Source organism: Pan troglodytes, chromosome 8 (assembly GCF_028858775.2).
Source record: "Pan troglodytes isolate AG18354 chromosome 8, NHGRI_mPanTro3-v2.0_pri, whole genome shotgun sequence".
NCBI classification, from domain to species: domain Eukaryota; kingdom Metazoa; phylum Chordata; class Mammalia; order Primates; family Hominidae; genus Pan; species Pan troglodytes.
The window spans coordinates 97998630-98023612 of NC_072406.2; the positions used below are offsets into that span (position 1 = coordinate 97998630).

The following is a 24983-nucleotide window of genomic DNA, read 5'->3' on the forward strand; positions in this document are numbered from 1 at the left end:
TGAGGCACTATCAAACATCACTAACATGGATTACACCTGAAGAAACTGCACTACTTTATGTACCAAGAACAAAAGTCAGTACATCCCAGCCAATCGACATATAAAAACCCATCTATAGGAATAAGGCTTTTCCTATGAAACCTATTCTATAAAATTGGAAGAGGCTACTATTCCCTCAGGTGCATAAATATCAATGTAAGGACACAGCAAACTTGAGAAAGCAAGGAAACATGACACCTCCAAAGTAACACAATAATTTTCCAGTAATAGACCCCAAATCAAAGGAAATATACAAAATGCCAGTGAGATACAAGATAATATAAATAAACAATTCAATTAAATTAGGAAGCCAACTTAGCATCTGCATTAAAAATTCAACAAAGATAGATATTATTTTTAAAAAGAACCAAACAAAAATTCTAGACCTGAAAAACTTAATGAATGGAATAAAAAATACAATCAAGAGCTTCAACAACAGACGAGATCAAGCAAAAGAAAGAATTTCTAAACTTCAATACAGATCTTTTGAAATAACAAAAGCAGACAAAAAAAGAGAAAGAACAAATAAAGAAAGCCTACAGAATTTATGGAAAACCATTAAGTGAATAACTATTTGCATTATGAGCAATCAGAAGGTGAAGAGAAGGGAAGAGGTGAGGAAAACATTTTTGATAAAATAATAGCAGAAAACTTCCCAAGTCTAGAAAGAGAGAGATGGACATCCAGGTCCAGAAAGCTCAAAGGACCCCAAATAGATTAAACACAAACACATCCTCTCCCACGTACATTAGAGCTAATTGTCAATCAAAGACAAAGAGAGCATTCTAAAAGCAGCAAGAGAAAAACAGCAAGTCAGGTATAAGAGAATTCCAATTAGACCAACAGTAGGTTTCTCAGAAGAAATCTTACAGGCCAGAAAAGAATGGAATAATTTATAGAAAGTGCTGAAAGAAAAACATACTGCCAGTCAAGAACTAGGCAAAACTGTTATTTAGAAAGGAGGGAGAAATAAAGTCTTTCCCAGATAAGCAAAAACTACAGGAATGATTCACAACTATACTGGTGTTAAAAGAAATGATTAAGGGAGTCCTACATCTGGAAGTGAAAAGATGATAACTACCATCATGAAAACACACAAAATTACAAAAATCATAGTTACAACAGATACACAAAGGAGAAAGAAAAAAAAATCAAATCTTACTATGACACGAGAATAAGATTACATACATAAAGTATTAAAATAAAGAAAATTACAAACCTGGAACTTGATAACCTGTGGAAATGTGCTTCAAAAAATGATGATCAGGGTGTATGTACAAAGGTGACATATATGTTGTGATAATGGCAGTGATGTATAGTGGCTGTAAAAGCCCTCTTGGAGATAGCAATGATTAGCATTTTATTATTTTTTAATCCTCTTAATTTACTTAAAAGACATAACTGGAATTCCAATTCCGCTAGGCTGGTAGGAATCCATTACAGCCCAGCCCTTCTGCTAGTTGGAGCTATAATTTCTGGAAAAAAATGCAGAAAATAATTACCTGAGGACTCTAAAGTGTGAGGTGATGCAGGCAGATTGTGAATGAAAGTCAAAACTAAACAAGCAAACAGAAGTTCTCTTTCTCTCTCTCTCTCTCTCTCTCTCTCTCTCTCTCTCTCCCCCAATCTCTCTCTTTCACTACATATTTGTGTGTGTCTATATATACATATGTATGTGTATGTATGTGTATTAATATGTGTATATCTGTGTGTATATTATATATATATATATACACACACATATGTGTGTATATATATATTCCCCTGCTCTCTTTCAACTTAAGAGGGCTCTTGCTGTGTATCAGCATGGTGGTAATGGCAGCATTGGTACCTAAAGTTAGCATGGAAACTCATATATTGCTTTATATTTGGTGAACTTGAATAGAGCAATAGAAACAATTCAATCTGAAGAGAAAAGAAGGGGGAAAAGATTGAAAAAGAAAGATCAGAGCCTCTAGGACTCTGCATTAAATGGTTTAATTGATGTGCCATTGGAGCCCCAGAAGAAGAGAAAAACATTTTCATGCAAAAATATGTAAAGCAGTAATTATAGAAAACATTCCAAATTTGATAAAATATATATATATATTACAGATTCAAGACAGTCAGTGAACTCCAAAAAGTATAAGCACAAAGAAAACCATGTCTACATACATCTTAATCAAATTGCTGAAAACAAAATAAAAAGGAAAAATCCTGAAAGCAGCCAGAAGAAAACAACACATTATACACAGGGGAAGCAGGGTTGGAATCACCATTGATTTCTCATCAGAGGATATGGAAGTCAGAATAAAGTGGAACAACATCTTTAAAATGTGAAACGCTGAAAAAAAAAAAAGAACTGTCAAACCAGAATTTTATATCCTATAAAAATATCCTTCAAGAACAAATGAAACTTACAATCTTCTCACAAGAAGAAAAACAAATAGAAGTTTTACAGCAGGCCTACAATATTAAAAATGTTTTTAAAAATTTGCTTTAAAACATTTTTTTTAAACTTATGTTTAAAAAAATTCAAGGTAAACAATACCAGAGGGAAACTTGCATCTTCAGAAATTAAAGAATAAAATAAATAGTAAATATCTAGGCTATTTTCTTATATCTTAAGTACTTTTAAATGTGTGCAACTGAATGTTGAAATAAAAAATTATATCATCTGTTAGAGCTTTCAGTGTATGCAGATATATATGACATCTATAATGCAAAATAGCATAGCGGTAAGGGAGGAGAGTTATAGGGACCTACATGCTAGAAATTTTCTAAAGTTTACATAAAGTGATACAATATTAATGCTACATAAATCCCTTAAATATTGACAGAAAATACATACCCAAAATGTAAATAAATAAAATGAAAAATTTTAAAAAATTTAAATAATTCAAAAAAGGCAAGAAAAAGGATATGGAGACTGAACAACCAAAAAATTAATAAGAAAATTGTAGACATAAACCCAACTCTATCAATAATTACACAAAATTATACAATGTGCCAAACACTCCAGTTTAAAGGCAGATATTGATAGAGTGGACAAAAAGCAATACCCTGCCATGGGCTGCATATACAAGCAACAATTTAAATATAAATGCCAGGCAGATTGAAAAGAAATGGATGGATAATTATGCAACTTATGTAATGTTGTGAAATGTAGCCAAAGCAGGACTTAGAGGGAAATGTGTAGAATTAAATGCTATGTTAAAGAAAGAATAAAGATATAAAATAAATAACCTAAGTTTCTAACTTAAGTAATTAGAGAAAGAATAAATTAAAGCTAAAACAAGCAATAGAAGGAAAATAATAAAGGTAAAAGCAGAAATGATTGAAGTTAAAAACAGAAAAACAACAGAGAAAAATCAATGAAACCAAAAGATAATGTCTTTGAAAAGATGAGTAAGGTTGATAAACCTCTAGTCAGTCTGTCCAAGTAATGAATAGAAATAACACAAACTACTAACATCTGGAATTAAAATAGGACATTACTACATACTTTTAAATGATATTAATGGAATACCATTAATAATTCTATGTCTATAAATTAAACAACTTTGATGAAAATAATCAATATCTTGAAACATACAAACTACTATAAACTACTTAAGAAGAAATAGATAATGAGATAACCCTCATATCTATTAAAGATATTAAATTTGTAGTTAAAAACCTTTCAAAAGGCCCCTATAGTTTCACTGATCGATCAGGAAGAAATAATACCAATTCTGCACAATTTCTTCTAGAAAACAGAAGAGGAGAGAATATTTACCAACTCTTTTTATGAGGTCAGCATTATGCTCATACCAAAACCAAATGGTCATTACAGAAAAACTGGAGACCAACAGTTCATGTGAACATAGATGCAAAATTGTCAACAAAATAACAGCAAACTGAAAGGAGCCACATATAAAAAAGATAATACATCATGACCAAGTGATGTTCATGCCCAAAATGCAAAACTGCTTTCACATACAAAAATCAATTGCTGGAATTCACCATATGATCACACTGAAAACCTGAGAGAAAAAAATCATAATCATCTCCATGAACCATTCAACAAAATTCAACATCTATTAATGATAAAAACTCTCAAGGAACTAAGAACAGAAGGAAACTTCCATGACTTAATAAAAGACATCTTTTTAAAAATCTGCAATAATATCTCATTTAATGAAAGACACTGAATGCTTTCTCCCTAAGAGTGGGAACGAGGAAGGAATGCCTTATTTCAGAATTCCTAATCACCATCATATTGGAAGGCATGTAATAAGACAATAAAAATAAACAAAAGAAATACAAGAAATATAGATTGGAAAGAAATAAATAGAACTGTCTCTATTCACAGATAAAACAATTCTCTATGTAGAAAAAACTAAATAATTATATTAAAATCTACTAGTAAGTAGTAAGTTAGTAAACTAATAAGTAAGTTTAACAAGATCACCAGATACAAACTCAAATTGGACCACAGACTTAAATGTAAAACTTTAAAACTTCTAGAATAAAACATAAAGAGAAAAATCTTCTTGGACTTAGGTTTCTAGAAAGTTTACATATGACACCAAAATCACAATACACCAAAAAAATGTAATTTGAAATTTATCAAAATTTAAGTACTGATTGTTCTGCAAAAATACACTATTAAGTAATGAAAAGGCAAGTCAGAGATGGGGAAAGATATTTTAAAACTCTTATCTAATGAACACCTTCTATTAAGAATACATCTATAGAAAATTAATACTTCAACAATAAAGCAAAGCAACTCCTTTTTTGTAAAAAAAAGCTTACATCATTAGTCATTAGTTAAATGCAAATTAACACTACAATTAGGTATTACTATATATTTATTAGAATGGCTATATTTTAAAAAATATATTATGATAATAAATTGACAGCACCAAATGCTGGCAAAAATGTGGAGCAAAAAGAACATGAATTCATTGTTGGTGGAAATGCAAAATTATACAGCCACTTTGATAAAAAGTTTGGCAGTTTCTTATGAAAATAAATTATCTACTTATGACATGACCCATCAATTCTACTTCAAGGTATACATCCAAATGAATTAAAACTTACTTTTACATAAATATCTTTACAAAAATTTTGATAATGCCCTTATTCAGAATTGCCAAAAAGTGAAAATAATCAAGATGTCCTTCAAGAGTTTAATGGATAAACAAACCCTGGTACATCCAATGATGGAATACTATTTAGCAAGAAAATGAAGAAACAAATTACAGAACAGCATAAATGAATCTTAAATAGATTTTGCTAAGTGAAAGAAGACAGACCCCAAAGGCTACATACATATCATGTAACTCATTTATAAAATTCTTATAAAGTCAACCTATAGAGACAAAAATTTGACTAGTGGTTGGTTGCCTGGCTGGTTTTTTAAGGATGTGGGGTTGAATAGAAAGAAGCCACACAAGACAATTTTTAGGGTGATGGAACTATTCCACATGTTACCATGTTGGTGGATACATGACACTGTGCATTTGTCAAAATCTATAAAACCGCACACCACAAAAGTAAACTTTATTGTATCATTTTTTCATGCTTTTTGTTATCATTATTATTTTAACGTTTATTTGAGGTTCGGGTGTACATGTGCACGTTTGTTATATAGGTAAACTGTGTGTCAAAGGGATTTGGTGTTCAGATAATTTCATCATCCAGGTAATAAGTATAGTACCTGATAGGTATTTTTCTCTGATCCTCTCTCTCCTTCCACTCTTCACCCTCAAGTAGACCCCAGAATCTGTTGTTCCCCTCCTAGCAGCCATGTGTTCTCATTGTTTAGCTCCCACTTATAACTGAGAACATGCAGTATTTGATATTCTATTTCTGTGTTAGTTTCCTTAGGACAATGGCTTCCAGCTCTATGTTGCTGCAAAGGACCTGATCTCATTATTTTTTATGGCTGGACAGTATTTCATGGTATATATGTACCACATTTACTTTATCCAGTCTGCCATTGATGGGTATTTAGGTTGATTCCATGTCTTTGCTATTTTGAATGGTGCTGCAACAAACACACACATGCATGCATCTTTATGGTAGAATGATTTATATTCCTTTGGGTATATATCCAATAATGGGATTGCCGGGTCGAATGGTAATTCTGTTTTAAGTTCTATGCCTGTAATCCCAGCACTTTGGGAGGCCAAAGTGAGAGAACTGCTTGGGTCCAGGAGTTCCAGACCAGCCTGGGAAACACAGTGAGACCCATCTCTACAAAAAATACAAAATTAGCCCGGCATGGTGGCATGTCCCTATGGTCCCAGCTACTCAAGAGGCTGAGGTAGGAGGATAGCCTAAGCCCAAGAGGTCAAGGCTGCAGTGGGCCATATTTGTGCCACTGCACTCCAGCCTGGATGACAGAGCAAGACTCTATCTCAATAATAACAACATTAAAAAAAAATTATAGCCAGAATGTCAAAAGATTCCAGGATGGAAAGTTGGCTATAAAAAATAAATTTCAGAAGGCCAGGTGCAGTGGCTCACGCCTGTAATCCCAGCACTTTGGGAGGCCGAGGCAGATGGATCACGAGGTCAAGAGATCAAGACCAGCCTGGCCAAAATGGTGAAACCCCATCTCTACTAAAAATACAAAAATTAGCCAGGAGTGTGGCATGTGCCTGTAATCCCAGCTACTTAGGAGGCTGAGGCAGGAGAATCACTTGAACCCAGGAGGCAGAGGTTGCAGTGAGCCGAGATCTTGCCACTGCCCTCCAGCCTGAGTGACAAAACAAGACTCCGTCTCAGAAAAAAAGAATTTCATTGTAGCACAAATGAAAGGCATAACCTCACTGAAGGCAGTGGGGGAAAGGGAGTTGACCTAAGTAGCTTTCGGAAACAGTGATTTGCTTGGATACTCTGAACCTAAATACCAAAAGAATTGTATTTAAATGCTGTTCTTTAGTTGGTAAATTTGGTTCTCACATGCATGCTGATTAGCAGTTCTGATACTCCATGTATCCAAAGGTTGGACAAATAAGTAAATAATTTGTAGATAATGGAAGCCAACTTTCTCACTGTCAAAGAGTGAAGTAACAAATAAGTAAAAAGAGAAGACTAGAATGAATCCTTCCTGATGGATGAGTTAGAAATTGTGATTATTTATACATACATGTATGTGTGTTTATATCTACCTATGTTTCCATCTATTTGTATCTACAAATATACATCTACACACACACATGGATGGATGAATGGATAGATAGACAGAGAGACAGAAATAGAGATGTGTGTGCATACATGAGTTAATACACATGCATATACTTCCTCACTTTGTCCATTAAAAGGTCCCAGAAGCAGTGATAGCTCAGTAAAAGCAGATACATTAATCCCCCATATTTTAGTTTCTAAATACCACTGAAATAAGCCAGAAACCAATAAAATAAGCCAGAGCTCCTTGGAGACATGGCTAATTCTAGATCAGAGGCAAGGAAAATACAAGATGGGAACAGAGCATCTTATAGCATGAGAAAATAAAGAAGTCCTCAAAAAGGATGAGGGAGGCATGTCCAAAGGAGATAGGAGGCTACTTGACACAGTTCCCGGTAACCAAAGCCAGAAAAATGTAGCAATAGTAATTTTTTTTTTGACAGAGTCTCATTCTGTCGCCCAGGCTGGAGTGCAGTGGCACAATCTTGGCTCACTGCAACCTCTGCCTCCCCTGTTCAAGCGAGTCTCGTGCCTCAGCCTCCTGAGTAGCTGGGACTATAGGCACATGCCACCACACCTGGATAATGTTTTTGTATTTTTTAGCAAAGACAGGGGTTCGCCATGTTGACCAGGCTGGTCTCAAACTCCTGAGCTTGAGTGATCCGCCCGCCTCAGCCTCCCAAAGTGCTGGGATTACAGGAGTGAGCCACCATGTCCTGCACAATAGTATTTGATTATAACTCAAAGATTGGCATAAAAAAATCCATGAGTTCATACTGATATAATGCATGTTTGAACAAATAAATAAATGGGAGGGAGGGGAAGAGTCAAATCCTCATTACGTAAGAATTCCAAGTAAAGTAAGAGGAACAAGGGAAACATCAAATCACCACAAAAAGCACAACAGCAACAATTGCTGCATGCAGGATTCGCTGATAAACACTAAAATTAGTGGGAAAAAATTAAAGGAGAAATAAGATATTTGCACCGTTTCAAAGCATATTCCCCCAGAAGTTTATTAATTATTGTGATTTTGACAAGTACCCACAACTTTTTGTTACTCCCCACACCAAGTGATGAATGTTAACTCCCCTTTCCTCAACATCTCAATATGATCTGGACTTAGTAACTTGCTTCTAATAAATATCATATGAAAAAAACTAGTAACTTTACACTGGGGAAACCTCACAGACACCACCTTAAACAGGCAATCAAGGTTAACATCATATGGATATCATGTATCCCCTGATATGATACAATGAGAAGGGTACCAGGTGGTGTTCTTCCCCAAAATTCATAACCTCCATCTAATCATAAGAAAACTTCTGGCCAGACATGGTGGTTCATGCATGTAATCTAATCCCAGCACTTTGGGAGGCAGAGGCAGGCGGATCACTTGAGGTCAAGAGTTTGAGACCAGCCTGGCCAACACGGTGAAACCCTGTCTCTACTAAAAATACAAAAATTAGCCAGCCATGGTCGTGGGCACCTGTAATCCCAGCTACTCGAGAGGCTGAGGCAGGAGAATCACTTGAACCCGGGAGGTGAAGGTTGCAGTGAGCCAAGATCACACCATTGCACTCTAGCCTGGGCGAAAAGAACAAAACTGTCAAGAAAGAAAGAGAGAACGAGAGAGAGAGGGAGGGAGAAAGGGAGAGAAAGAGAGAGGAAGGCAGGAAGGAAGGAAGGAAGGAAGGAAGGAAGGAAGGAAGGAAGAAAGAAACAGAAAGAAAGAAAGAAAGAAAGAAAGAAAGAAAGAAAGAAAGAAAGAAAGAAAGAAAGAGAAAAGAAAAGAAAACTTCTGATACACTCAAAATGAGGAGCTTTCTACAAAATACCTGATGAATACTCTTCAAAATTGACAAGGTCTTTAAAAAAAGAAAGAAACTAACAATTTGTTATAGATTGGAGGAGGAAAGAGCCACAATGACTAACTGCTATGTGGATTCCTGGAAAAGATCCTGAAAAAGGAGAAGAACATTAGTAGGAAAACAGGCAAAATCATAATAAAGTCCATAGTTTACTTCATATGTCTAGTGTTCCACTATTGGAACGCTAAGGATGTGGGAGTTCTTCATATCCTGCTGCTCAAGGTCATCGCCAAGGTCTGATTTTTCAAATTCAAAAAACTGCAACCTCAGGAATAAATGGGTTAATATATTATTCCAAGGTTAATTTCCCAGATTCGATATATTTATAATTATTGTGTGAGATGTTAAAAATAAAGGAAGCTGAGGGAAGTACATCAAATAATTATTTGTGCTGTCTTTTCAAATTCTAAAATTATTTTTTTAATTATAAAAGCCACAACAAGATACCACTATTATACCATTATACCATTTATAATGGCTGAAAATTTTTAAACTTATCTATACTACACGGAGGCAAGGCTGTAGAAGAATTGAAATGTTAATACATTGCTGAAGGAAATTAAAAATCAAATATGCAGTGTGGAAAACAGCATGGACGTTTCTTTAAAAATTAAGCATCAACAATATGACCCAACCATTCTGCCTTTTTGATATTCATTCAAGGGAAATATAAATATATATCCACATGAAGACATTTTTTACACAAATGCTTGTATCAGCTTTATTTAAAATAGCCAAAATCTAGAAACAATGCAAATGCTCATCAACGGATAAGCAGATAAAGAAATATGGTTTTCCCATATAATGAAATTACTCAACAATAAAAAGAAAAGACCTCTTAACAAACATTAACAGTGTAGATTAGTCTCAAAATCACATTCTAGAAGAAAGAGTAAAAAAAAAGCACATTATATATTATATTTACATAAAATTATAGGAAACACCAAATAAACCATTGTAACAGAAAACAGATCAGGCCGAGCACGGTGGCTCACGCCTGTAATCCCAGCATTTTGGGAGGCCGAAGTGGGCAGATCATTTGAGGTCAGGAGTTGGAGCCCAGCAGACCAACATGATGAAACCCCATCTCTACTAAAAATACAAAAATTAGCTGGGCATGGTGGCAGGCGCCTGTAATCCCAGCTACTCAGGAGGCTGAGGCAGAAGAATCGCTTGAACCCGGGAGGCAGAGGTTGCAGTGAGCTGAGACTGTGCCACTGCACTCCAGCCTGGGTGACAGAGCAAGACTTCATCTCAAAAAAAAAACAAAACAAAACAAAAGCAAACAAACAAAAAAGAAAACAGATCAATAGTTAACTGTGGGTGGTGTTAGAGGGAGACATGGATTGCAAAGAAGTACAGGCAAATTTGAGGGTGATCCAAATAATTGTTTATCTTGATTGTAACAAAAATTTGGGTGTCTGTATGCATATATATATGTATATGTGTATATATCCTGAAAATTATTAAAATGTGCCAAGTCAATCCTAAGCCAAAAGAACAAAGCTGGAGGCATCATGCTACCTGACTTCAAACTTTACTACAGGGCTACAGTAACCAAAACAGCATGGTACTGGTACCAAAACAGACATGTAGACCAATGGAACAGAACAGAGCCCTCAGAAATAATACCACACATCTACAACCATCTGATCTTTGACAAACCTGACAAAAACAAGAAATGGGGAAAGGATTCCCTATTTAATAAATGGTGCTGGGAAAACTGGCTAGCCATAAGTAGAAAGCTGAAACTGGATCCCTTCCTTACACCTTATACAAAAATTAATTCGAGATGGATCAAAGACTTAAATGTTAGACCTAAAACCATAAAAACCCTAGAAGAAAACCTAGGCATTACCATTCAAGACATAGGCATGGGCAAGGACTTCATGTCTAAAACACCAAAAGCAATGGCAACAAAAGCCAAAATTGACAAATGGGATCTAATTAAACTAAAGAGCTTCTGCACAGCAAAAGAAACTACCATCAGAGTGAACAGGCAACCTACAGAATGGGAGAAAATTTTTGCAATCTACTCATCTGACAAAGGACTAATATCCAGAATCTACAAAGAACTCAAACAAATTTACAAGAAAAAAACAAACAACCCCATCAAAAAGTGGGCAAAGGATATGAACAGACACTTCTCAAAAGAAGACATTTATGCAGCCAACAGACACATGAAAAAATGCTCATCATCACTGGCCATCAGAGAAACACAAATCAAAACCACAATGAGATACCATCTCACACCAGTTAGAATGGCAATCATTAAAAAGTCAGGAAACAACAGGTGCTAGAGAGGATGTGGGGAAATAGGAACACTTTTACACTGTTGGTGGGACTGTAAACTAGTTCAACCATTGTGGAAGTTGGTGTGGCGATTCCTCAGGGAGCTAGAACTAGAAATACCATTTGACCCAGCCATCCCATTACTGGGTATATACCCAAAGGATTATAAATCATGCTGCTATAAAGACACATGCACACGTATGTTTATTGCAGCACTATTCACAATAGCAAAGACTTGGAACCAACCCAAATGTCCAACAATGATAGACTGGATTAAGAAAATGTGGCACATATACACCATGGAATACCATGCAGCCATAAAAAATGATGAGTTCACATCCTTTGTAGGGACATGGATGAAGCTAGAAACCATCATTCTCAGCAAACTATCGCAAGGACAAAAAACCAAACACCATATGTTCTCACTCATAGGTGGGAATTGAATAATGAGAACACTTGGACACAGGAAGGGGAACATCACACACCAGGGCCTGTCGTGGGTTGGGGGGAGGGGGGAGGGATACCATTAGGAGATACACCTAATGTAAATGATGAGTTAATGGGTGCAGCACACCAACATGGCACATGTATACAAATGTAACAAACCTGCACGTTGTGCAAATGTACCCTAGAACTTAAAGTATAACAAAAAAAGAAAAAAAAAGTACATTATCAAAATCTCAATTATTTTACTTCAATCATCTCTCAGTAAAGTTGCTAAAAGTCACTGAAATATACACTTGAAATGGGTGCATTATGTGATTTGTAAAATATGACTCAATCAAGTTATTGAAAAATCCATGATATGTTCAAGAAACTTTTTTAAATTACAAAAAAGAGAAAAATAAAGATAATTTGAGAAATAATTAGAATCTAATTAAAACATATATAAACAAAAATAAACAGAAAATTAAAAATGCATAATGACTAAAACCAAAGAGGGGGTAAAACAGTAACATGTGGGTCATGCTTAAAAGCTCCAATGTGTGTAATTAGCATTTCAGAGAGAAGAGAGAGAATTCACCAAAAGCAATATAAGATTAAATACAAACTGAGAATTGTCCAAAACTGATAATATATTTAAATGCAAATAATTAAATAATTCTGTGAATATCAAGCTTGAGAAATGAAAAAAAAACTATATCTAAATACAGTAAGACTACTGAAAACTTTAAAACAGTCAGGGGAAAAAATGTTACCATTTTACTTTCAAATGAGAAATGATAAGACTGACAGTCCCAGGAATGATGGAATCAAGAAGAAAGTAGAATAATACCTTTTAAAGTTATAAAAGAAAAATAACTACTAGCTTAAAATTCCACACCCAGTAAAAATAACCATCATCAATGAGTGCTGGATAAATATATTTTCAAAAGAATACTGAGAGAATCCACTGGTCACCAATAAACCTGCATTGAAAGAAACACTAAAGAAAGTTCCTTGGGTAGGAAAGGATCCCAGAGAAAAGTAGAAAGGACTAAGAACAATTGAAAAATTAAGTGTGTGAATAAGTATAACTAAATAGTGATTAAATGATCATTGTTCAAAAAATAGCAATGTATTAAGGGTTTTAAAATATGCACAATGAAAGTATATTACAACAATAAGGCAAAAGAGGAAAGGACTTAAAAAGAGTTGATTTTGTTTGTTTGTTTGTTTGTTTTTTGAGATGGAGTCTTGCCTTGTCGCAAGAGTACGGTCCAGCAAGAGACTGGAGTGCAGTGGTGCGATCTTGGCTCACTGCAACCTCCACCTCCCGGGTTCAAGCGATTCTCTTGCCTCAGCTTCCCATGTAGCTGGGATTACAGACTCACACCACCACACCTGGTTAATTTTTGTATTTTTAGTAGAGATGGGGTTTCACCATGTTGACCAGGCTAGTCTCGAATTCCTGGCCTTAAGTGATCTGCCCTCCTTGGCCTCCCAAAGTGCTGGCATTACAGGCATGAGCCACCATGCCCAGCCCTTTTTGGTTGTTTTTTAATTCATTTTTTCACATTTTTGAAAATTGCAATAGCTTTTCAGGTACAAGTGGTTTCTGGTTACAAGGATGAATTGTATAGCGGTGAATCTCAGATTTTAGTGCATCTGTTACCCAAGTAGTGTATATTGTACCCAATATATAGTTTTTTATCCCTCACCACCCCCCCACCACCAACCTTCCAGTCTTCTGAGTCTCCAATATCTATTATACCTCTCTGTATGCCTTTGCATACACATAGTTTAGCTCCCACTTATAATTGAGAATGTATATTTGGTTTTCCATTTCTGAGTTAACTTCACTTAGAATAATGGCCTCCAGATCCATTGAAGTTGCTGCAAAAGACATTATTTTATTCTTTTTTGTGGCTCAGTAGTATTCCACACTATATATATACCACATTTTCTTTACCCACTCATCAGTTGATGGATACTTAGGTTGGTTCCATATCTTTGCAAATTGTGTTGCAATAAACATGTGTGAAGGTGTCTTTTTGATGTGATGACTTCTTTCCCTTTGGAAAAAAAAATCCAGACATGGGATTGCTAGATTGAATGATAGGTCTACTTTTAGTTTTTTGAGAAATGCCCATATTGTTTTCCATATAGGTTGTACTAATTTACATTCCCACCAGCAGTGTGTGTTTCCTTTTCACCACATCCATGCCAACATCTGTTGCTTTTGACTTTTTAATAACAGCCATTCTGGCTGGGGTAAGGTGATATTTCGCTGTGGTTTTAATTTGCATTTCTCTGATGATTAGTGATGTTGAGCATTTTTTCATGTTTGTTGGCCATTTGTGTATCTTGTTTTGAAAAGTGTCTATTCATGTCATTTGTCCATTTTTTGATGGGATTGTTTGTTTTTTTTTTCCTGCTGATTTATTTGAGCTTCTTGTAGATTCTGGATATTAGTCATTTGTCAGATGCATCATTTGCAAATATTTTCTCCCATTCTGTGGTTTGTGTGTTTACTCTGATTATTCTTTTGCTGTGCAGAAGCATTTGAATTTAATTATGTTAAAATAGGCTAATACTGAAACTTTTCAGTGTTAGTGTGGAAAAGGTAAAAGAATAATTTATGCTAGATTGTAATGAGTCAAATGTATTAGTTAATCTCTAGGGAATTCACTAAAGGAATAGCAAAAGGTAACAAGTTAATAGAGGGGGCAAAAGAACTAATTTTTTAAATGATCAATCAAAAATATGGCAAGAGAGAAATGCAATAGAAAACATAATCACAAAAAGAGAATGGAAAAAATAGTAAAAAACAACTGGACAAAAAATATGTGTGTAATGCACAGAATATTGATTCACAAACTGATTATCAATAACTTATATTTTCGAATATATATAAATTTAAGTTATGAAAGAGAAAACGGAATAATATTCTTCAATAAATTAAGGTAAAAAAGAAGAGAAAAAAGATAAAATAACAAATAAAAAAGAGAAAAGTGATAATCATAAACCCAAATAAATCAGTCACTATATTGACTGTAAGTAGATAAAATACCCGCAATCAGTCTAGGCGCATTGGCTCACGCCTGCAATCCCAGCAATTTAGGAGGCTGAGGCGGGTGGATCACCTGAGGTCGGGTGTTCCAGACCAGCCTGACCAACATGGAGAAACCACCCTCATCTCTACTAAAAAAAAAATACAAAATTAGCCGGGCATGGTGGCACATGCCTGTAATCCCAGCTACTCGGGAGGCTAAGGCAGGAGAATCGCTTGAACCCTGGAGGCGAAGGTTGCGGTGAGCCGAGATCGCGCCACTGCACTCCAGCCTGGGCGACAGAGCGAGACTCTGTCAAAAACAAAACAAAACAAAACCCAAGCAAAAGTCTAGAATTGTCAGATTAGACTTGATTTTTAAAAATCAATAAAATCACTAGCATCCCCAATGACATAACTTCAGACTAAAAAGAAGGGAAAATCCCTGTGAACATGTTCACAGATGCCAGCAACTGTGACCCTCCCCCATCCCCCACCCTGCTGTGCCGCCAATGTTGCGGGCGTAAGCATGTGCCGGAATGCTGTTACTCCATTTGTGCCAGTGCCCCACACTTGCCAACACATGCACCCTGCCACATTCACCCTGCCACACTGCACCCTACACCCTGCCACACTGCTGTGGCTACTGGCAGGCACAAGTGAGCAAGGATCCTGCTGCCACCATTTAGATGAAGCACTCTGGCCAGCATCTCCCATCAGATCACTGGGCCAACAGAATGGGAACACCTCAGTTCCTCCAGCACAGCAGGTTCCTAACTTCAAGGGGCCAGAGAACAAAGCTGGGGGCCTGGCACCAAGCCTCAAGAGTTACAGCAGGCAGCCCAGGAGTGCTGAGCTGAGGCTTGATCCCCTAAAATCTTCCCAAAATAAAGCTAGTTGACTGAACCCACATTATGCCACAATCAAATCCCCAAGGGCATCAAAGAAAATGAAAGCAAAAAATCTCATTCAAAGGACAACAACTTCAAAGATTGAAGGAATATGAGTCCACACAGTTGAGAAAGAACCAGTGCAAGAACTCTAGCAACTCAAAAAGCCAGAGTATCCTCTTACCTCCTAATGACTGCACTGGTTCACCAGCAATGGTTCTTAATGAGGCTGTAATGGCTGAAATGACAGACATAGAATTCAGAATATGGATAGGAATGAAGATTATTGAGATTCAGGAGAAAGCTGAAACCCAATTCAAGGAGTCTAAGGAATACAATAGAATGATATGGGAGCTGAAAAATGAAGTGGCCATTTGAAGAAAGAACCAAATTCATCAGATAGAGCTAAAAAACTCACTTTGAGAATTTCATAATACCATCACAAGTATCAACAGCAGAATCGACCAAGCTGAGGAAAGAATCTCAGAGCTCGAAAAAAAACAAGTTCTCTTAATTATTTCAGTCAGACAAAGACAGACAGAGAGAGAGAGAATTAAAAAGAATGAACAAAACCTCTGATAAATATGAGAAAATGTGAAGAGACCAAACCTATGATTCATAGGCCAAATCTATGACTTGGAGTCACTGAAAGAGAGGAAGAGAAAGCAAGCAACTTGGAAAGCGAATTTGAGGATACTGTCCACGAAGATATCTAACCTTGCTAGAAAAATGCAGGGATTGCTATTTTAACTTCAGACCAAACAGACTAAGCCAACAATGGTTAAAAAAAAAAAAAAAAGATGAAGAATGGCATTACATAATGGTAAGGGGTTCGATTCAACAAGAAGACCTAACTATTCTAAATATATATGCATCAAACCCAGAAGCACCAAGGTCTTCTAAGACCTTGAAAAGAGACTGAGATAATCACATAAGAATAATGGGATAGATCAACAGCCCACTTATAGTATTCGACAGATCGTCAAGGCAGAAAACTAACGAAGACATTCAGGACTTGAACTTGGCACTCAACAAAATGGACCTAACAGACATCTACAGAAATCTCCATTCAAAAACAAAAGAATATACATCCTTCTCATTTGCACATGGCACATACTCTGAAATTGACTACACAATCAGCTATAAAACAATTCTCAGCAAATTAAAAAAAATGAAATCATACCAAACACAACATTCAACCACAGTGCAATAAAAATAGAAATCAATACTAAGAAAATCATTCAAAAACCATACAATTACATGGAATTTAAACAACCTGCTCCTGAATGCCATTTGGGTAAACAATGAAATTAAGCAACAAATCAAGAAATGATTTGAAACTAATGAAAATAAATATATAACATAGCAGACAGAATCTCTGGGACACAGCTAAAGCAGTGTTAAGAAGAAAATTTATAGCGCTGAATCCCACATCAAAAAGTTAGAAAGATCTCGAATGAACAACCTAACATCATACCTAGAGAAATGAGAAAAGAAAAGAGATCAAAACAACTCCAAAGGGAGTAGAAAACAAGAAATAACCAAAATCAGAGCTGCACTGAATGAAACCGAGATGTGAAAAACCATACAGAAGATCAACAAATCCAGGAGTTCATTATTTCAAAGAATAAATAAGATTGATAGATCACTATCTAGTCTAATAAAGGAAAAAAGAGAGAAGAGCCAAATAAACACAGTCAGAAATGACAAAGAGAACATTACTACTGAACTGAAATGCAAAAAAAAACCCAGTGACAACAACCCTCAGAGACTACTCTGAACACCTCTGTGAACACAAACTAGAAAACCTAGAAAAAAATGAATAAATTCCTGGAAACATACAACCTCCCAAAATTGAACCAGGAAGTAATGGAATCCTTGAACAGACTAAAAATTAGTTACAAAATTGAATCAGTAATAAAAAGCCTACCAACCAGAAAAAGCCCAGGACTAGATGGATTAACAGCTGAATTCCACCAGGTGTATAAAGAAGAGCTGGTAATATTGCTACTGAAACTATTCCAAAAAATTGAGGAGGAGGGACTCTTTCCTAACTTATTCTATGAGGCTGGCATCATTCTAATACCAAAACCTAGCAGAGACACAACAAAAACAGAAAACATCAGGCCAATATCATTGATGAACATAGATGCAAAAATCCTCAGCAAAATACTAGCAAACTGAATCCAGCAACATATCAAAAAGCGAATCCACCACAAATGGGTAGGCTTTATCTCTGGGATGCCAGGTTAGTTCAGCATATACAAATTAATGTGATTCGTCACATAAACAGAACTAAAAACAAAAGCCACATGATTATCTCAATAAATGCAGAAAAGGTTTTGATAAAATGGAACATTCCTTAATGTTAAAAACCCTCAACAAACTAGGCATTAAAATAACATACCTCAAAAAAAAAGTCATATATAACAAACCCAGAGCCAACATCATAGTGAACAGGCAAAAGCTGGAAGCATTCCACTGAGAACCAAAACAAGACGAGGATGCCCATTATCATTACTCCTATTCAACACAGTATTGGAAATCCTAGCCAGAGCAATCAGCAAGAGAAAGAAATAAAGGGCATCCCAATAGCAAGAGATTGGAAGTCAAACTATCTCTGTTTGTGGATGATTAATTCTATACCTAGAAAACCCCATAGTCTCTCCCAAATGTTCCTTGATCTGATAGTCAAATTCTGCAAAGTTTTAGGATACAAAATCAATACACAAAAATCCATAGCATTTCTATACAACAAAAATGTCCAAGTGGAGAGCCAAATTAAGAACACAATTCCATTCAAAATATCCCCCAAAAGAATAAAATACCTAGAAATAAAGCTAACTAAAGAGGTGAAAGATTTCTACAATGAGAATTATAAAACACAACCCAAAGAAATCCAAGATGACACAAACAAACAGAAAAATATCCTATGCTCATAGATAGGAAGAATCAATATTGTAAAAATGGCCATACTGATGCCATGCTACTGTGCAATTTACAGATGCAATGCTATCCCTATTGAACTACCAATGGCATTCTTCACAGAATTGGAAAAAACTATTTTACAATTCATATGGAACCAAAAAGAGCCCAAATAACCAAAGCAATCCTAAGCAAAAAGAACAAAGCTGGAGGCATCACATTACCTGACTTCAAACTATACTACAAGGCTACAGTAGCCAGAACAGCATGGTACTCAAACAAAAACGACACATAGACCAATGGAACAGAATAAAGAGCCCAGAAAGAAAGCCATACACCTGCAACTATCTGATCTTTGACAAAGTAAACAGAAACAAGCAATGGGGGAGGGCCTTCCTATTCAATAAATGGTGCTGGGATAACTGGCTAGTCATATGCAGAAGACTGAAACTGGACCCCTTCCTTACATCATATTTAAAAAATTAACTCAAGATGAATTAAAGACTTAAATGTAAAACCAAAAACTAAAATCACTGGAAAACAACCTAGGATATACAATTCTGGACATAGACCCTGGCAAAGATTTCACAAAAAAGACACCAAAAGCAATTGCAACATAAACAAAAATTGACAAAGGAGACCTCAGTAAACTAAGGAGCTTCTGCACAGCAAAAGAAACTGTCAACAGAGTAAATAGACAACTTACAGAGTGGGAGAAAAATTTTGCAAACTATGCATCCAATAAAGGTCTAATATCCAGAATCTGTAAGGAACTTAAATGAATTTACAAGCAAAAGACAACCCCATTAAAAAGTGGGAAAAGGACATGAACAGACACTTCAAAAGATGATATGCACATAGCTAACAAGCGTATGAAAAAGTGTTCCATATCACTAATCATTTAAAAAATGCAAATCAAAACTATAATGATGTACCACCTCACATCAGTCAGAATAGCTATTATTAAAAAATAAAATAATAACTGATGTTCGTGAGGTTGTGGAGAAAAACAAATGCTTCTACACTGCTGGTGTAATGTAAATTAGCTCAGCCATTGCGGAAAGTAGTGTGGTAACTTCTCAAAAATTAAAACAAAATTAGTATTTCACCCAGCAATTCCATTACTGGGTATATATCCAAAGGAATATAAATCATTCTATTATAAAGACACATATACATGTAGGTTAATTGCTGAACTATTTACAATGGCAGACATGAAGTCAACATTAATGACCATCAACAGTAAACTGGATAAAGTAAACGTGGTACATACACACCATGGAATACTATGTAGCTATAAAAAAAAAATGAGATCATGTCCTTTGCAGAAAATTAGATGGAGATGGAGGCCATTTTCCTAAGCAAACTAACACAAGAACAGAAAACAAAATACTATGTGTTCTCACTTATAAGTGGAAGCTAAACACTGAGTACAAATGGACACTTGAGTACATGAGGGTGGAGGGTGGGAGGGAGAGGATTGAAAAGCTACCTATCAGGTACTATGCTAATTACCTGGGTGATGAAATAATCTGTACACCAAACCCCCGGGACATGCAACTTATCTATATAACAAACCTGCATATATACCCGGAAGCTAAAATAAGTTTTATAAGATATAAAATAAAAATAAGAAAAAATAGGTAAATCAACAACCACAATATGAAACAATAAAATGAGATACCGTCTTTTCAAGGGCACATGAAATATTTAACTCTATGGTGGTTATATAGTAAGATGACTGTATGGTGGTCATATAGTAAGCCAAGATAATATTTAAAGACCCAAAATCATTTACAAATTTGCTGATCACAGTGAAAATAAGTCAGAAACTATTAAACGACTAACCAAAAAAACGACTAGAAAACCTTCTATGCTTGGAAAATAAGCAATATGCCTCTAAGAAACCCTGGGTCAAAAACAATTTTGTTTAGTAAATGAAATAATGTTTGAGCTGGATAATATTGAAAGTAAAATATGTCAAAATATACGGAATTCAGCTAAAACAGTACTGTAAAGTAAATTCATAGCTTTAAATGAAAGAAAAATAAACACAAAAATAAATTATCTAACCACACATAGCAGGAAGCCAGAAAAAAGAACAAATCATAATAAAATATATTGGAAAATAAAATAAATAAGAACAAAGATTAATAAAAATTTTAAACAAAACAAAGTAATAAGGCCAAAATTTGTTTTTTGAAAAGAATAAAGGGATGAAAACAACAAAAATCAGGGTAAGAAAACAATTTTTTTTGTGCCATGATATTTGACAATTTAGATGAAGTGGAAATACTTATTGAAAATCACATCTTAACAAACTGACTCAAGAAATAATATAAAATCTAAATGTATATACTAGCATGTGTGTGTAAATATACATATTCAATGACAGTTTGCTTCACTAGTGAATTATTCTGAACATTTAAGAAAGAAGTTGCAGCAACTTCATTCAAACTCGTTCAGAAATAGAGAAAAATACACACTTTTTATCTCATTATAAGAGCCCCAGCATCCAATAGTCTTAATAATAAGACTATTGAATACTAAAACAGAAAAGGACATTGCCACATAAGAAAATTTCAGACAAATTCTCCATGAACATAAAGAAATTATTAACAAAATGTTAGAAAATCAAATGTGGTGATACACAACAAGGATAATAAATTATTACTAAGCATAATTTGAGCAATGAAAAATGGCTCAACTTCCAAAAACCCATCAATGTGAGAGTTTCTGAAGAAGATGATGTAGACTCATTTCTCCCTGCTCTTCTCTGCTATGTACAACTACAAACCCTGGAAATAATGCAAAAGGCAATGAAAGGAGAATTCTGAAAGATGGGAAGAGGAAGACAAAATAGTAATGGAACTCAGCGCTAGAGGAAAAACATAGTGACAGGGTGTCTTACGGCCCCCAACAACATAAAAAATGCAACAAACACAGACCTAGAATTTTCTAAATTCCAACCAAGCAACAGAAGATGGTCCAGGTAGGCTCATTCTTCTCCCAGCCAGACCAGACAAGCAATACCAAAAGGACAATCAATCAGAAGTCCTGCTGAAAAGAAATGGCCCAGCCCCAGAAGCACTACCCTTCCACACCAACTACCCTCCACAGCAACCTGGGACTCCCCTGAACCACCATGAGAAACCAGGCACCATGAGCAGCACTGGCAAGGAGATCTCATCATTATTGGACACAGCCCAGGAATCCTCTCTGTCATTGAGGGTCCAAGACTCCACACCCCCACTGAGAGACACTCAGGCAGCTGGGCAGGACCAGCAAGGGTGATTCCACCTAGCCCATAAAAACTCTTCATCCCCATAGGCTGGAATCTTTTCTCCTCCACCCAGAGTCAGCAGGTGGCATTGGCAAGGGGGATCCTGCCACAAGCAGTCCCCAGCCAGGGAAGTGCCCTCCTTTCCCTAGAGGCAGGATAGTCTTGTCACAAGTGCCCTGCCTGGGAAGTGTTCCTCATTCTCACAGGCCATTCTTCAACTACAGAAACCAGGCGGCCCAGCCTGGAAAATCCCTGTCATACTTCTTGGGAATCACAAAGAAAGATCAGAGGAAGCCCCAACAGCACCAGATAAACTAAGTAGACCAAAATACTACCACAAAATAACACCAGCTCCTAAAATTAAGTAGTCACTGAAAGCACAGCAGATAAAAGTAGGCCAGACATGTGTGCTAAAACTAACCAGGATATAACTCCCAACAACAACAAAAAAAAAGATTTAAGCAGAACACACAGCTTCCTAAGACAATATCACAATGTTCAAGATATAATCAAGAACTAGGAAAACCACAACTTGAATAAGAAAAAATGATCAACTGATGCTAAGACCAGGATGGATCAGATGTTTTAATTATCTGACTATAATTTTAAATAAATAATCATAAAAATGCTTCAACAAGCAATTACAAATTCTCTTGAAACAAAAGGTAGAAAATCTCATCAAAGGACAAGAAGATATAGAATAGAACTAAATGGAAATTATGGAACTGAAATATAGAATACCTAAAACGAAACACTCACTGGATGAAATCAATCATAGTGTTTAGATAATAGAGGATAGAGTCAGCAAACTGGAGAACAGATGAACAAAATGTACCCAATGTGACAAACAGAGAGAAAACAGATTGATAAAGAAATGAACAGAGCCTCAAGGGTGTATGGGACAATAACAAGAGATCCAACGCCAACATTAATTCCACTGAAATTCCAGAAAGAGAAGAGAAAGAGACTGAGGCTGAAAGACTATTCAAATAAATAATGATTAGCAGTTTGACAAATTTCGTGGGAGATGTAAACCTGGAAATTCAAGAAGAATTCAAACAAGATAAGCCCAAATAAATCCATGTCAAGACATATCATAATAAAACTTCTGAAAACTAAATTTTTTAAAAGAAATCTTGAAAGCACCTAGAAAGAAACTACCCAGAAGAATACAAAACTACAGTGAATTGAGAATATGAAACTATGGCAATCAGTAGAAAATGGCATAACACATTTAAATTCCTGAAAGAAAAGAACTCTCAACCATAAATTCTGTCTGTCTTTCTGACATAAAGAGGAAATAAAGACATTCTCAGATGAAGGAAGACCAAAAGAATATGTACCTAGAAGACCAATCCTTCGAGACTGGATAAATAACATTTACTAAGCAAAAAGAAAATAAAAGCATTATTGGAGCTTTAGGAAGTAAGTAAAAACAACAGAAATATGAGTATATACTATCCTTCTTCTTCTGAGTTTTATAAATTTATTTGATAATTGAAACAGAAACTATAACACCATTTGATACTCAAGACAATGACATTTAAAATATGAAAGGTAAAGGTACCTAAATGGAAGTAAGATTTCTACACTTCACTCAAAGTGGCAAAATGTTAACACCAATAAACTGATAAGTCACATATGTGTATTGTAATAGTCAGAGCAACCACTAAGAAAACTACACAGAGATATACACTAAGAGAAACAGAAAAATTAAAAGCAGAGGAAATATACAATTATGATTTAGCACTTACTTAAATGCTAAAACAACAATACTTATCTTATGGATGTAAATACGCCAATTAAAAGGCAAAAACGGGAAGAATAGATTTTTTAAAAATCCAACTAAATGCTGTTCGCAAAAAAAAAGTTACTTCAAAGGCAATAACATGGGGGGTTAATGTCAAAAAATTCAAAAATATACCATGCAAACATTAATTTTTAAAAAGTAGCAGTGACTATATTAACATCAGGTAAATAAAATCAACAGAGATAAAGAGGGACATTACAAAATTTTAAAAGGAAAAATCCATCAGGAAGACATAATGATCCTAAATGTGTATGCTCCAAACAACAGATCTTCAAAATGCATGAAGAAAAAACTGATAAAGCTGAGAAGAAAAATAGGCAAATCCACAATTATAGTTGGGGACATCAACAACCCCATCTTGGCATCTGATAGAACCAATAGATTAACAAGGATATTGAAACTCTGAACAACACAATTGATATGGTTTGGCTGTGTCCCCACCCAAATCTCACCTTGAATTGTAATAATCCCCACATGCCAAGGGTGGGGCCAGGTGAAGATAATTGAATCATGGGGGGCAATTTCCCCATACTGTTCTCATGGTAGTGAGTAAGTCTCATGAGATCTGATGTTTTTTTTTTTTTTTTTTTGAGACGGAGTCTCGCTCTGTCGCCCAGGCTGGAGTGCAGTGGCGCGATCTCGGCTCACTGCAAGCTCCGCCTCCCGGGTTCATGCCATTCTCCTGCCTCAGCCTCCCGAGTAGCTGGGACTACAGGCACCCGCTACCACGCCCGGCTAATTTTTTGTATTTTTAGTAGAGACGGGGTTTCACCGTGTTAGCCAGGATGGTCTCGATCTCCTGACCTCGTGATCCGCCCGCCTCGGCCTCCCAAAGTGCTGGGATTACAGGCGTGAGCCACCGCGCCCGGCCGAGATCTGATGATTTTATAAATGGGACTTCCCCTGCACAATCTCCCTTGCCGACCGCCATGTAAGATGTAATATTGCTCCTCCTTTGCCTTCCATCATGATTGTGAGGCCTACCCAGTCATGTGGAACTGTGAGTCAATCAATTAAACCTCTTTCCTTTAAAAATTACTCAGTCTTGGGTATGTCTTTATTAGCAGTGTGAGAACAGACTAATATAACAATCAACCAATAATATCTAATTGACACATATAGAACATTTATCCCAATATCAGCAGAATATACATCTTTTCAAGTGTCCACTGATTATTCACAAAGATAGATCATATCCTAAACAATAAAGAGACTTCAGTAAATTTTAAAGAACTGATATCAT

General features: G+C 35.7%; 1 protein-coding gene across 3 annotated transcripts in view; it reads right to left on the bottom strand.

Moving 5' to 3' along the window:
- GRID1 (glutamate ionotropic receptor delta type subunit 1) overlaps positions 1 to 24983 on the bottom strand; it is a 779753-nt gene that overhangs the window by 218574 nt on the left and 536196 nt on the right. The window lies entirely within an intron of this gene.